This window comes from Sciurus carolinensis, chromosome 12 (assembly GCF_902686445.1).
Source record: "Sciurus carolinensis chromosome 12, mSciCar1.2, whole genome shotgun sequence".
NCBI lineage: Eukaryota > Metazoa > Chordata > Mammalia > Rodentia > Sciuridae > Sciurus > Sciurus carolinensis.
The window spans coordinates 70265700-70279851 of NC_062224.1; positions in this window are offsets into that span (position 1 = coordinate 70265700).

Sequence of the window (14152 nt, forward strand, 5' to 3'; positions counted from 1 at the left end):
GACATGGAGTTTGGCAGATTTCTTAGATATAACAGCAAAAGTGCAATCCAAAGGAGCAAAGCATAATGGAACATCAAAATTTAAAATGTCTGCTCTTTGACACTATTAAGAGAATGAAGAGGCAAATCACAGAGAAAATATTTGTAAAGCATACACCTATGAAAGAACTAGAATAGAAAAGAACTTTTAAAACTCTGTTTAGTAATAAGAAAATTAAAGTTCAAATTTAAACATAGGAAATTAAACAAACACTTCCACATATGTCAAGCGCATAAAGCATGGTCAACATCATTAGTCATTAAGGAAAAGCAAATTCAAACTATATAATGCATAATCATTACATTCCTATACAGAAAGTTCAAATTTTTTAAAAGACCACCTGTACCACATGAGGGTGAAAATATGAGGGAACTAGATTTCTCCTGCATTGATGGTGGGAAATATAGAATGGCACAACCACTCTGGAAAACAGTCTGGCATTTTCTTTAAGCATACGCCTACTGTGTGATCCTACATTTCAATTCTGAGATTTACTCAAGAGAAATTAAGGTAAATCTTTATTTGTAATAGTCAAAAACTGAAAACAACTGTCCATGATAAAGTAGGGTTTATAAATAAAACATGGTATACACATACAGTGGATGCTGTTCAGCAATAAAAATGAGTCAGCCACATTTTTTTTTTTTTTTTTTTTGTACTGGGAGTTGAACTCAGGGGCACACAACTACTGAGCCACATCCCCAGTCCTATTTTATATTTTATTTAGAGACAAGGTGTCACTGAGTTGCTTAGTTCCTAGCCAGTTGCTGAGGCTGGCTTTGAACTTGGGATCCTTCTGCCTCGGCCTCCGGAGTTGTTGGGATTACAGGCGTGCACCACCATACCTAGAGAGCCACACAGCTACTTAATACACACAGCTACTTTGTTACTCTCAAAATAACTATTCTGAGTGAATAAAAACTCATGGAAAGGGTATGTACCATATGATTCCATTTATATAAATTTATAGAAAATACAAACTGGTCCATAGTAATGTGAATTGGATGGATTGTTGCCAGAGGATGGGAAGAGAAGGCAGAAGAAGGGGAAAATGATAAAGGAGGAAATGAAAATGATTAAGGAACATGAGAAAACTTTTCCTCATGAGGGAGATGCACATGTGCATTAGCTTGATTATGATGATGAACTCACATGTGTATATGTATGTCACCATTTATCCAATGTACACTTCGCATACATGTATACTTCAAATATAACATGTATCCATAAGCACAAAGAGAGGGAACGTATGCATGGTGTGTTACTTTTAAAAAGGGGAAACATAAGAAACATAAAGAGGAATGCACACACACACACACACATGCTCATATAAAATATTTTTCTATGTGCCATAGTTTGGATCTTAACTGTCTACCAAAGACCTGTGTGTTAAAAGGTGGGTCCTCAGCCTGTAGTGTTACTGGAAGGTGGTGACATCTTTAAGAGGTGGAACCTACAAGCAAAAGTTTGGTCATTGGGAGCATGTGTCTGGACAGGATTGTGGAAACCCAACTCCTTTCTGAGTCCCCCTCTACTCTTAGCCTCCATGAAGTGACTGGTTTTGTTCTATGTTTCCTGTCATGATTTGTTACCTCACCTCAGGCACAAAAACAACAGAGCCAACCGCCCATGGACAGAAAACTCTGAAACTGTGAGGCAAAATAAATCCTCCAAGTTGAGTTTTCTCAGGTATTTGTCACAATGATGAAAACTGAGTAACTCAAAATCTGCACACACAGATATGCATTGTGTGTGTGTGTGTGTGTGTGTGTGTGTGTGTGTGTTCTAAAGGAAGTTATGGAAAGATAAACCATTAAAAAACTTGACAGTTACCTATGGAGGGAGTATGATTTGGGAAAAATGAATATTACTTCAATACAGATACATATGCTAAAGTAGTTACCAAAGTAGTTACCAAACCTTAACAGTGAACATAGAAGTATATAAGTAACAAGGTAGATAAAACAATTAAAGAAAAGGGAGAAAAGATCTTCACCAGATACTGGGATGCCAAGAGATACTGGAATGATATTTACACATTTAAAAGGGAAAGAAAATGTGACCTAGCAATTTTATATGGAGTCAAATTTTCTTTAAAAGATCTTCAGATATGCAAGTGCTTGGTGAGTATGTCTCAGTAAACACACTTGAAGATAAATTCTTATTCTCAAAGATGAATAAAGATAATGAATTCAGGATTGAAGAAAACCTGGTAAAAATGTTATTGAATTGTGTATATAATACATATATATACTAATTTTATATATAATTACATAAATATATCAAAATAAATTATATATGCAATTTTATAAATAAATTAATTTATAGACAAGTGATTACTGGAAATACAGTTTGATTATTAAATGTCAGTTGTATATTTTGTTCATGAAAAAAATGATAAAATTCAATGAATGTGGTAGGGATATTGGAAATCTGAGAGTGCAGACTTTCTTTTTCATTTGTAGTGATTAATAAATAGTATTATATAAGTTTAAAATGTGTAGTTGAATATAATGAACCTAGACACTTTGGCATTTCACAAATTATTTTCAAAATCTGAATTATTTTTAGAAACTCAAGTCCTGATGTGTAAAAACAGTATTCAAAGTTTATTTCTTTGTTTTCATGTTTGTTTTTCTTTGTTTTCATGTTTGCTTTCATTGTTTGAATAATTATAAATTTAACACTTGTAATAAAAATGGCATATATGTGCTTTTTTAGCAGAATTATCTGTTTGTACGTCTATCTGTGAATCTGTTTACCTGTTCCTCAATCTGTTTGCATGCATGTATCTTAGAAGATGTTTTCCAAATGTTGACAGTGATTTTTTTGACATGGAAGAATTTTTAGGTAAATTATATTTCCCCTCTATCCATTACATTTGCATGAGCATTATATATTTGTATGATAAATGTGAATCATTTTGCAAAAATTAAGATTTTGAAAGATGAAGTTAAATTGATTGACAAACCAGATGTGCCAACCAATAGAGGAATCAGTTAAGAGTTATAGACTGGATTGTGTTTTCCCAAAACTCATAGGTTAAAGCCCTAACCTACAATGTGAATGTATTTGGAGATGTAGTATTTAAGGAGGTAATTAAGGATAAATGAGGGTAGATCCAGTAGCATTGCTGTCCTTATAAGAAGAGGAAGCAACTCAGTGTATGCATGCGTAAAGGCCAAGTGAGGATACATTAAATAGACCTCTATCTGTAAACCAAGAGAGAAGTCTCATCAGGAACCAACTCCCATAGCACCTTGATCTTGGACTTCCAGCCTCCAGAAAAAAAAATTTTGTTGTCTAATACTAGTCTATGATATTTTGTTGTGGCAGCCCTAGAAGACTAATAGTGAGCCAGTTCATTTATGTTCCATTAAACAGAATAATTCAAACACCTGGAAAATGTCTTTGATATTTTAATAGATGGTAAAGCAAATTTTATGATAATATATGCACAGTGTGAGTCAATTTCTGTTTTGGAAAGAACAACAGCAAAACATAGTAAAATATATGTGTATGTGTTTTTATGTTTTTAATAAAAGGATACACATCAGAACATTGACCTTGATTTCTTCAGGTATGAGACTGTTGAAGAAAAGTCACCCATTTTTAAAACACATTTCTATATTGTTTGAAATGTTACAATAAGCTTGCTTGTTTTCACAATTAAGAAAAATTTTAGATCTATAGGCCTTATATTTACAAAAAACAAAAAAACACACCTCACAAGATACGCTTACTTAGTGCTTCTGTAGTATATGCATATTAATTTCCATATTTCTGTTGTGTATCCATCAATACTTTGTCAGGGATCTTAAAATCTTTCTATGGGGCTTCTCCCCCATGAATGACAATAAAATAATAATGCATCCTTTATGTTTCTGCAATAATTCTCAATTTACCTAATTATTTCTTTGTTCTCATTTTTTTTCTATATTAGTTCTTATAAGATTTGTGCATTTACATATGAATATTCACTTTTGTGTGTTTAAGTAGGCAAAACATATTGGTCTGCAAGATTTATTTTTTATTATATTTCAATTCATAGTTAGCAATGGAACAAAAAAAAAAAAATCAAGAGTCTTTTTTTAGGGAATTGCCAGGGCCTATGTTATTACATTCTACATACTACCTAATCGTGAGTAGCAATTGTATTAGACAGCCATAAAAGTAATTTAAAATAAGAAACTTAAGTGATAAAATATTACTGACATATACTTTTCTTCTCAATACAAAATATCCAGTCTTGAGAACTGGAGACTTACCTAAAACCAGATTGATGAAATATGTTAGGAAAGAGTCAGGATTGAATGGCTGCCTGTGGAAGGAGAGATGGAATTTATCAAGTAAAACAGGAGTAGGGGTCACAGGGTCAAGAATTAAAAACAAATGCAAATCTATGAGCTGTTATTTTAAAACCAAAGAAAAGTAGGTTACACGAGCCACTTCCATTTTCAAATGCTACCCCTCTAGTGGTGCAGTGGAAACCTTTGCCCACTCGTCCCTTTTGCTAAAGATGCTGTTTTTCCACGGAGGCAAAGAGTAATATTTGAGAAAGAGGTTTTACAGATGCAATTACAGCAAGACACTGGGGCTCAGGTCTGCACGTGGGTAAACACGTGCTTTCTCACCCAGAGAGAAGTTTGGCTTGGCAGGCTTTGCTGCAAAGCATGACTCTGATCCTAGAGAAAGCCAAAACTACAGAATCCTAAGTCATCTCCAAAAATAACACTGGAATTAAGGCCTTGAAACTCCTCACACTTGTCATGCTGCGAATGATGATACTCCAACGCTCAGGACCCACAAAGCTACTGAATCCTCTGCATACTCTTAGTTGAATTCACTTCCTTGAGCATCTTAGACTTTAGAAGAGCTGAAATTCAGGACTTGACTTTCAGGTGCCAATTGTTTAATTTAGAATACTGTGGAAGCCTCTAAAGAAAAAAAAATAGCAGAGATCTTTGAAACTTTAGTCCAAATGTTTTATGGGAGAAATAACTGATAAAGTGAGCTTTATCAAAATCTATGAAATTTTGTGTTTTCTCCCCCAAACAACAACAACAACAAAAAAACCATTAAGAAGACAAAAATGTTAGTAACAGAATGGGAAAAATACTTGCAATATGTATATCTGAACTATAGAAACAGGATATAAAGAACTTCTACATATTTAATTACTGAAAAAACAAATTTTAAAATATTAAACAAAAGATTGAGCACTCAAGATATTCATTCATATGTGCAAAAAAAACCAGGAAAATGCTCAGCATTATTAATCATTGAGGAAACGCAAAAAATAATAATAATAAGATTCTATTTTAGACTTGCGGGGAACAATTCAAACAGTGGTCAAGGAAAATGGATAAACAAATTACAGTTTGCCCACAGAATGAAGTGCTAGTTAGCAATAAAAAGAAATAAGAAGAAATAAACTGATAAACACATGAATAATCCTCAAAAACATACAGAGTGAAAATGTATATGACTCCATTTTCATGGAGTTCAATTACTTAGGAGGATTGAAATCAGAACAGTAATTATCTATGAAGGGGATATGAATTGGCCACAATGAGGTACAAGGAATATTCTGGAATGATAAAATGGCTTACACCTTGACATGTGTATTGCTTGTTTTAGGTAATACAATTGTCATAATCATCAGACTTTACACCTAAAACGATGTACTTTAGCTGGGTGTGGTGGTACATGCCTGTATCCCAGCAACTCAGGAGACAGAGGCCTCAGGGCTTAAGGGTCTCTGGGTTCAATCCTCAGTTAAAAAAAAAAAAAAAAAAGACATGTACTTTTCCACGTTTTAATTTTACTTCCGTTGAGACTATTAAATACATTGCTGTATATATGATTTATTCACTTTAGAAAATTTCAACATATAGCTAAGATTCTGGGGGGTAGGATGAATAGAGGGAAATATAGGTACTACTTTCTTTGTAGGATATTATTCTATTTTTTATGAAAATTAGGATTTTTCCAAAATTAAAAAAGGAAGTAAAATATTCTATAGGTGAATGGAAGCAATTTTTGTTTTATCCAGCTTTACATAGGAGAACAACACAAGAATTCATTAGGCTGCTGGATAATTAATATTTAGTCCAGTAGTTATTAATATTAACTATTGTTTGGCAGCTTATATGAAGGTTTTTAACGTCAGCAGAGGGTGAAAGGCTTTAGCAACACAGGCTGCCCACCCATCCAGGAATTCTTAGGACCTTGTCGTACAGGGAAGAGTAGAGCATCAGATAAAGGAAAAGGTATTGGGGTCAGAAGCTGTTAGATAGTCTTCTGAGTCAGCCACTAAGTTTGTTCCTGTGGGTGACTGAGTAGGTAAGAAGAAAGCAGGGCTCTTCTGGAGTCCTTCCTGAGTCAGCTTTTATATGTACCCTGAGACTGGCATCACAAGGCTACCATCAGGGTAAATCTCTCTCTTTTCCCCTGATGTGTTTTATCCCAAGTAATGTAAACCACTGACTAAAGGTTGGCAAGGATCTAATTAATTTTGGCAGAAGTCATTTTATTACTCCAATGACAAAAGAGTGTGACTTCACAGGAGCTGAGTTCTCCCATTTGTAACCAAGAGCAGGGATGCTGCTTTGACAAGCATGCACTTTGTGGGTGACACCTGTTCAGTTTTGTAATGTAGCTGGTACCTGGGGTAGAGTCAGAACCATTTTCTAACCAGAGAAACCACTGTATTTGCCTTACCCCTTTGCACCTGGACAAAACCCCCTATTGCTTTCCCTTCCATATCATTTCCTCATCATGCTATTGATTTCTGCAAATGAAATACTGCTCACATAAAAAGAAATTATAGAATAGATGTTTGTGGACTTCCAAAGAAACTTTTTCAGCTAACTGCACAGTTTACAGAAGCTCTCCTGCTTTTATAAATAGAAACCCTTGGCAGGCTTTGGAGCATTAGAATTCAAATCTGCAAACACATGCATCTTGCAATTGAAAACAAAATTGAGAATGATACAACTTGTGTGCAGTAAGGGGACTCGGGACACCACCACAATTTTTAGCATCTCTGGAAAGCACCTCCTGGTGGAACTCTAGCACAAATGGCTGAGTGCACTGAATAGAACAGCAGCAAGAGAGCAGACAGGAATGTTGAAGGAAGTTCCTCGTTTATGCATTGTGATGAGCAAAGTTCTTTATTCTGTTCAAACACAGAGAGTCCCCGCAAAACCAGCACTTCAGTAAAGTCTGTTTCATGTGTGAATTAACTGTGCAAGTAGCTGTGTTAGTCAACCTTGTGTCGCTGTGACCAAAATATCCAACAAGAACAACTTGGAGGAAGAAAAGTTTATTTTGGCTCACAGTCTAGAGGTTTAGTCCCTAGATGGCCAACTGCATTGCTGTAAGCCCCAGGTAAGGCAGAACATCATGGTGGAGGGGGGCTGCTCTGTTATTCATAGCAGCCAGGAAGCAGAGGGTGGGGGGAAAGGGATCACAGGGAAGATGAACCCTTCCAGAATATGCCTGCAGTGACCCACCTTCTCCACCCAACATTCCCTTGCCTACAGTTACCACGCAGTCTTTCTATTCAAACTAGGATAGACTGATCAGGTTATAGCTCTCACAAGCCATTCATTTCACCTCTGAACATTCCCACATTGACAAGAGTTTTGGGGGGACACATCATATCCAAACCATAACCAAGTCTTTTTTTGTCTTAAATCAGTGATAATGAAGTTGCTCTCTTTTCTGTCCAAGTTTGTTGTGAGAATTTCATAAAAAAACACTTTGTAAACTGCAAGCTATAAACTATGTAAATATAGTAATAGGGAAGAGTTGAGGAAGATGGAGGTGAGGGTGAAAACAGAAACAATAGTCATGAAACCATTATAAAGATTTTAGTGACTACTGATGCACACTTGTGCTAGCCACTCAATTTGCTATGTACAGAGAAAAGTGGGTGTGTGGTGTGGGCAGGTGGCTGGGGAAGTGAACTTGACCTAGGGAAAATACACCTACTTACACCTGCCTTGAGGTTACCATGATTTACACAACTGAATCTCTGCAAAGTAATCAGAAATAAGACAAAATGCCAGAAAACCCTGGCCAGGGGAAGATATCAACAGAGGGAATTTCTTCTTTCGGTACAAATAAAGAGAAAATTAGAGCTTCCAGAGTTGTTAATCAATGTGATTTTGATGTTATCCTCCTACGTTTTTCCTTATTTCATTTAAAACTTTCTATACTTGCTAGTTGTTTTGAAAGAGGCACATTTCTCTTCTGGAAAACAGAAATTCCCACTGTTAGATAAATTGCTTTAATCCAGTTGGTGCCTATGACAAATGTCAAATGATAATGTTCATTTTTATCATACCGATTTGGCATGGGTAGAGTTTCAAGCAAGGCTCTGAGTGCTAACAAGTCACTAAACTCATAAAAAATGAGATATTTTTCTCCTTTTGTTTATGCAAATATCTGTACATCCTAACTCACAGGAATTGTATAAGGTTCTTGTTCCTTTATATGCCAAAGCAAAAACTGAAAAGAGAAATACAGTTTTCCAGTGTGCTATAGTGTGGATCTGGAATGTCCCCCAGAGGTTCATGTGTTGAAGGCTTGCTCCCCACTTTGCCATTTTTGGGAGGAGGTGCCTAGTGGGAGATCTTAAGTCACTGGGGAGTAGGCCTCTTCAAGGAGATGTGGGACACCAGTCTCTTCCTCTCTCTCTTGCTTCTCAGATGCCATGAGATGAGTCGTTTTCTCTACTAAGTCCTCCCACCATGATTTGCTGCTTTGCCACAAGCCCAAAAGCAACAGGGCCAACTGACAAGGGACTGGAACCAAGAATAAACCATTTCTCTGTTTCAGTTGATTATCTCAGGTATTTTGTTATAGTAAATAAACCTAACATACAATACTTATAATTCTTTATGTCAGTTCAATATTTTTAAATTTTCTAACATTCTCACAACAACTTGAAGTAGATTAGACAAGAATATTATTCTAATTTTTCAGGGGAAATATTGAGCTCTTAGTACTTAAGTAACAACTTAAAATCAAAATGGTGTTAAGACTCATACATTTTGACTAAAAGTACCGTCAGCTTTTCTCTCAACCAGAGACTTCCTGCAAAGCATCAATCAAAATTAAGTATATCTTACAGGAAATGCTATGTTAATTGTTATTACCAGGCACTAATGGAAAGCAGAATAACTTTTATGGGATTTTAGTAATGTTTTCAAACTTTTAGCTCAAACATGAAACCCATTCTACTAATTGCAAAATAAAGGGTTAAAGAGGGCTAGTCACGTCTCCAGATGAGTCATAAAATCAGTGTCAAGGCTCTTCCTTTATGCCCAGTGTGTTAGTCTGCTTTTCATAAGTGTGGCAAAACACCTGGGATAATCAACTTAAAGGAAAGACTTATTTTGGCTCACAACTATGGAGGTTTCAATCCACAGTCAGTAGGCCCTATTGCTTTTGGCCCTGTAGTGAGGCAGAACACTGTGAAAGGAGCATGCTGTAACTCATTCACCTCATGGCAGTTATGTGAAACAGAGGGAGCAAGTGACTGGCATCCCACAGTCTCTTTCAAGGGCATGCCCCTAATAACCTAAAGCTTTCTAGTAGGGCCCAAAAGTTTTCCATTATCTTCTAATAGCACCTTCCTGAAAAACAAAGCATTAACACATAAGCCTTCGGGGAACATTTAGTACCCACACTATAGTAACAAGAATGTAGGAACCAACTGTGAGCAATGTGGTGTGGTTAGAAGTAGGAAGCACCTCCCAAGCTGTTAGCATCTCCGATCATAAGGCAGGTCTGAATCCTGGATCCTCCATCTAAGTTCTAGGTATTGCCAGGCAAGTTTTACATTGTGTTATATGTCCTCTTAAATCGCATATTTTCTTATCTGCCAAGTGGGGATTCCAATAGTACTTTCATCTCAGGATTATGGATGCCAGAAGAGGCAATGGCTGTGTATGGGGTGTGGCATGAAGGAAGCACAACTGTCAAGAAGTGTCATTGACATGGACAAAGTTAAGTCATAAGAACTGGTGTGAACCATGGCTAAATTCTGAGCTCAAATGTTGACTCCGAGATGTGGTTTCTGTCTCTCTGTTCTTTTCATTGTGCAGATTTCATAAATCCAGTAGAGCATGAGAGTAGAGGAATGGTGCCGTAGAAGCATGAAAACACTTGAGAGGCTACCCTGAAAATTAAATAGTCAAGCAGCATAAAGTAGCGAGAGCTTTGCTCCAGTGTCTATCCACTGCTCTGCAAATATTAGCTATTAGTATTACTTAGCCACAGGCTCCACTTGAGGGCAAGATGATAGATAAAGCTCCAGAACTTAAATTCCTTCAGATCCATGTCTAAGGGGAAAGAATACCCATCTCAAGCTCAGAAGTCTCAGTAAAGTTTTATAGCATTTAATGACTCTAAGAGGACTTGCCCACATCCCAGAATATTACATTTTGATTGTCCAGACATGAGTCATAGTATGTAAGTGAGCTCAGCTCACCCATCTTTGGTCCCACTGACAGCAAAGGTATTATTCACTGGCATTTGTGAAAAAGGAATGCAGTTTGCAAGAAATGACACAAGATGTAGGAACCTAAGACGTTAGCATAACCCCCACCCCAAACTCTGCACAGAGTCCTACATAAACGTATACTCAAATGTCAAAGTAAAAAGCTACATATATATAAAAAAAAGTTCTGCGTCAGATTGAATTATTATTCATAGCAACATCTTTGGCAGGTATAGAATTTCTCTGATCCTCTACAGTCAGGCATTAATTTGGTTATTTTTCCCCTTGATTTTCAGATTTCAGTCTCAAATCACTACTACTGCCACTTTTCTGCATAAAACCCTGATAAATAAAGCCAGAGTTGTTTGGAAAATGCGTGGCATGAATCGTGTCAAGCCACTGTCTTTTATGCATTTAGCTTTTTAATTGACTTTGCATGCATTGATTCTGCCTTCCAGGAAACAGACACAGTTCCCAGGGATTGTCAAAAGACGCCTGTCTCGAGAGCAGATCTAATCCAGTTGGTGCCGTTGAAAAACCTTAAATGGCAGCTTTCATCTTATTTGCAAAAACTCTCTGGGTTCAAGTTACATTTTAATCCCAGTTGCTATATCAGCTTTATGGCAGCAGAGTCGGGGAGTAGGCCTGGGGGGGCTGTTTTTGGCTAAGTTTTAGCTTTCGTTTATGCATATTATTACCTCAAGCAGAATCCTCTAATGGAAAGCAGTATCCAGGTCTGGAGAGGAGGCTGGCTTTGGACTCAAACTCTCCACTAGCTATTCTGGAAAAATAGCTGCAACATACATATATGTTTAAAGTTTACCATTCTTTCTGTGCTGAACAGAGAAGGCTGCAGCCTGTGATAGAGAATTTTATTTGTGGGTCTTTTTCCAATATTATTAGGGAAAATTCAATCTCTCAGACACATCTACAGATCTCCATGCCACAAAGCAAAGCTGTAACCATGGTGGTGACACTTTAGTTCTAGTGACTCTCCAAATAAACAATGTAGGGTCATTACAATGTTTTGGGCCTTCAGACCCACATGTCACATTGGGACTTTTAGCTTCACATCCTATTATACATTCTCTGTGTGTATTTGGTTCTAACTATAAGAAAATGAAACTGGTCACCTTGAGTTTGGTTCCCATTCATTTCTCACATAGGATTTTATCAGTGCACTTAGCATTTAAATGTGAAGAAATAATCAAGAAGAAGCCACCTGACCCATACAGAACATGTACCAATCTCTATAAATGTTACTTCATTTAATCCTCAACATAGCCCAGGTTATTTCATTTGGTGACTACTATTATTTTACAGATGAGTAGACCTGAAGCTCAGATGCTTTAAGGCTTATGTCAAGAACACACAAATAAGGATGACCTGGCTGGGATTTGTTCTTAAATCACCTCTCCCTTAGACTACATTGCTTTATAGATATGGAAGAAGAGAAGATTATAACTCTTCCTCCATTTCTTCCTCCCCATCTCTCTGTACCATCTATGTCTGCACCCTGTCTGGATCTGACCATAAGGAATTACATGTTGTCCTATCAATAGACTGCAATTTCATCCATCAGAGCTTTACTCCAGTTAACATGACTAAGAAAAAGGACATGCTAAGAGTTACCTGGATGGTGAAATTAAAAAGTCAAATCAGAATTGCACTGGGAGTCAAGGGAACCTGGGTTCAAATCTCTACTATCAGTCCTTGTACAAGTGGTGTAACCTTGCAGAGGTCAATTTTCTCATCTATAAAGGTGATAAGAGCACCTTCCATTGTTGGGAGTAGCATGAGATTAAAAGAAGTGACAGAGCCCTAACCCTGGCAGATGTTCCATAAAAGACTTATCGGATAAGCATTACTCCCTTGTCTCATGCTCTCTGAGAAAAGAATGATGAGCTGTGTCCAGGGTAGGCAGAATTGATGGGTTGTTCTGTCAGTCAGTATCAGTGATGGCCAAGGACACTCAGAGTCCTGAAGAAATATCAGAGTCCTGAAGAAATCTCATGCTCCTGGCTCTAAGGAGTTTCCAACACAACAGGTAATAAAACACAAACACACAAAAAAAACAAGAAGCACTTATTAGATACATACTCAAGTAGAGCAACTAGTTAAAATTTTGCAGTGCTAAACACAAAAGTGTCAAGAGGAAGGTGGGAATGAAATCTGATCCAGGAAGGATGGGTCAAAATGGAACAAGATTTTAAGAGAAGAGGGAAGATGTCAGTCCAGGTCTATAAATACATGTTGGTGGTGTCACTTGTCCTGTGCAATGCTGAGATGCCTGAGTACCTCATGGTCTATCTCTCTAATGATTCTAATGTCTTCAACAGGAAAAAAAAAAATCCTTAAAATAACCCTAGGAGCTGTATATTATTCCCATTTTACATAGAAGGCCACTGAGACTCAGAGGAGTTACATAATTTGACTGAGGTCATACAGTTAGCAATTAACCAAAATTCACACTAAAGTCTGCATGATTCCAAAGCACATACTCTTTCCACTCAAGAGAATAGCTCCCGGCAGCCATCCTGACATCTAAGTCAGGCATGTGACTTTAGGTGTCCAGATATGAATTATTGGCCCAATATAGGGTCATATGACTGAATTTCATAATGGAATTTCCCTCAAAACCTTTTTTATCCACCTACTGGGCCTTACCTATTGCTAACAAAATATAAGGACGCAGAGTGCCACATCCACCTTAGAGTGATGACAAGGGGCAAAGGCTAAAAGCACTTCATTGACATGCTCTGCTCCTCTGGAAGTAAAACTGAAGTCTGTTTTTTGCACAACATGTGTACACATTGTTTATCACCACAGGGACTCCCTGGGCTCTCTGCAGGCCCCTATCCAGACTTTTGCCTTTGTTTCCATGAGATAGGATTGTAGTCTGCTTCCACCACTCCTGTCCACACTAAAGGAAAACCATGAAAGGCTTTTTCTCTTCTCCAGGGACAATATTCAAAACAGAACTCCAATGTGGGATAATGGCTGAGCCCAAGAGGGTTCACCCTTAGAGGGTCCATCATAGAAACTAATACTAGCTGTTACAGGGGCAGGCCAATATTTTAACAAGCGTCCAGGTTATACCTGTGTGCAACAGCTGAATGTTATCTCAGTCGCTCTCTTCACCTTGTTCATCCTCTCAGACATGTATGTTTTTAGTAGACACTGTGGAAGTTGGGGGTACCATGTAGTACCCGAGTTGATTTGATCATAATAACGCCTGAGCTTTGCCTGTGTGTGGAGAATTTCATGATTCTCCTCAAACTGCCAGTAAAGAGAGAAGTTTTGATAATAAGAAAAAAAAAAAAAAAAAAAAAGTGTGGGGGGTGGGTAGCTTGGGTCTCTCTCTCTTCAAACTTTCTCTTGCATTTTCAGACATCATTAGGGGCAGCTCATTCTAACAAAAACCATCACCAAAAAAGCTAATAATACTCTGTAAAAATGCATAATCTGTGTGGCTTTCTGAGAAAGTTTTTGGAATAAGGGCCTTCAAAAAAGTGTTTCCTGTTCAACATCTTCCTCTGCAAAAACGAACTGGAGTTCATCATCAGCACTTCTTATCACAGCACCCTCCCTTGTAAACAG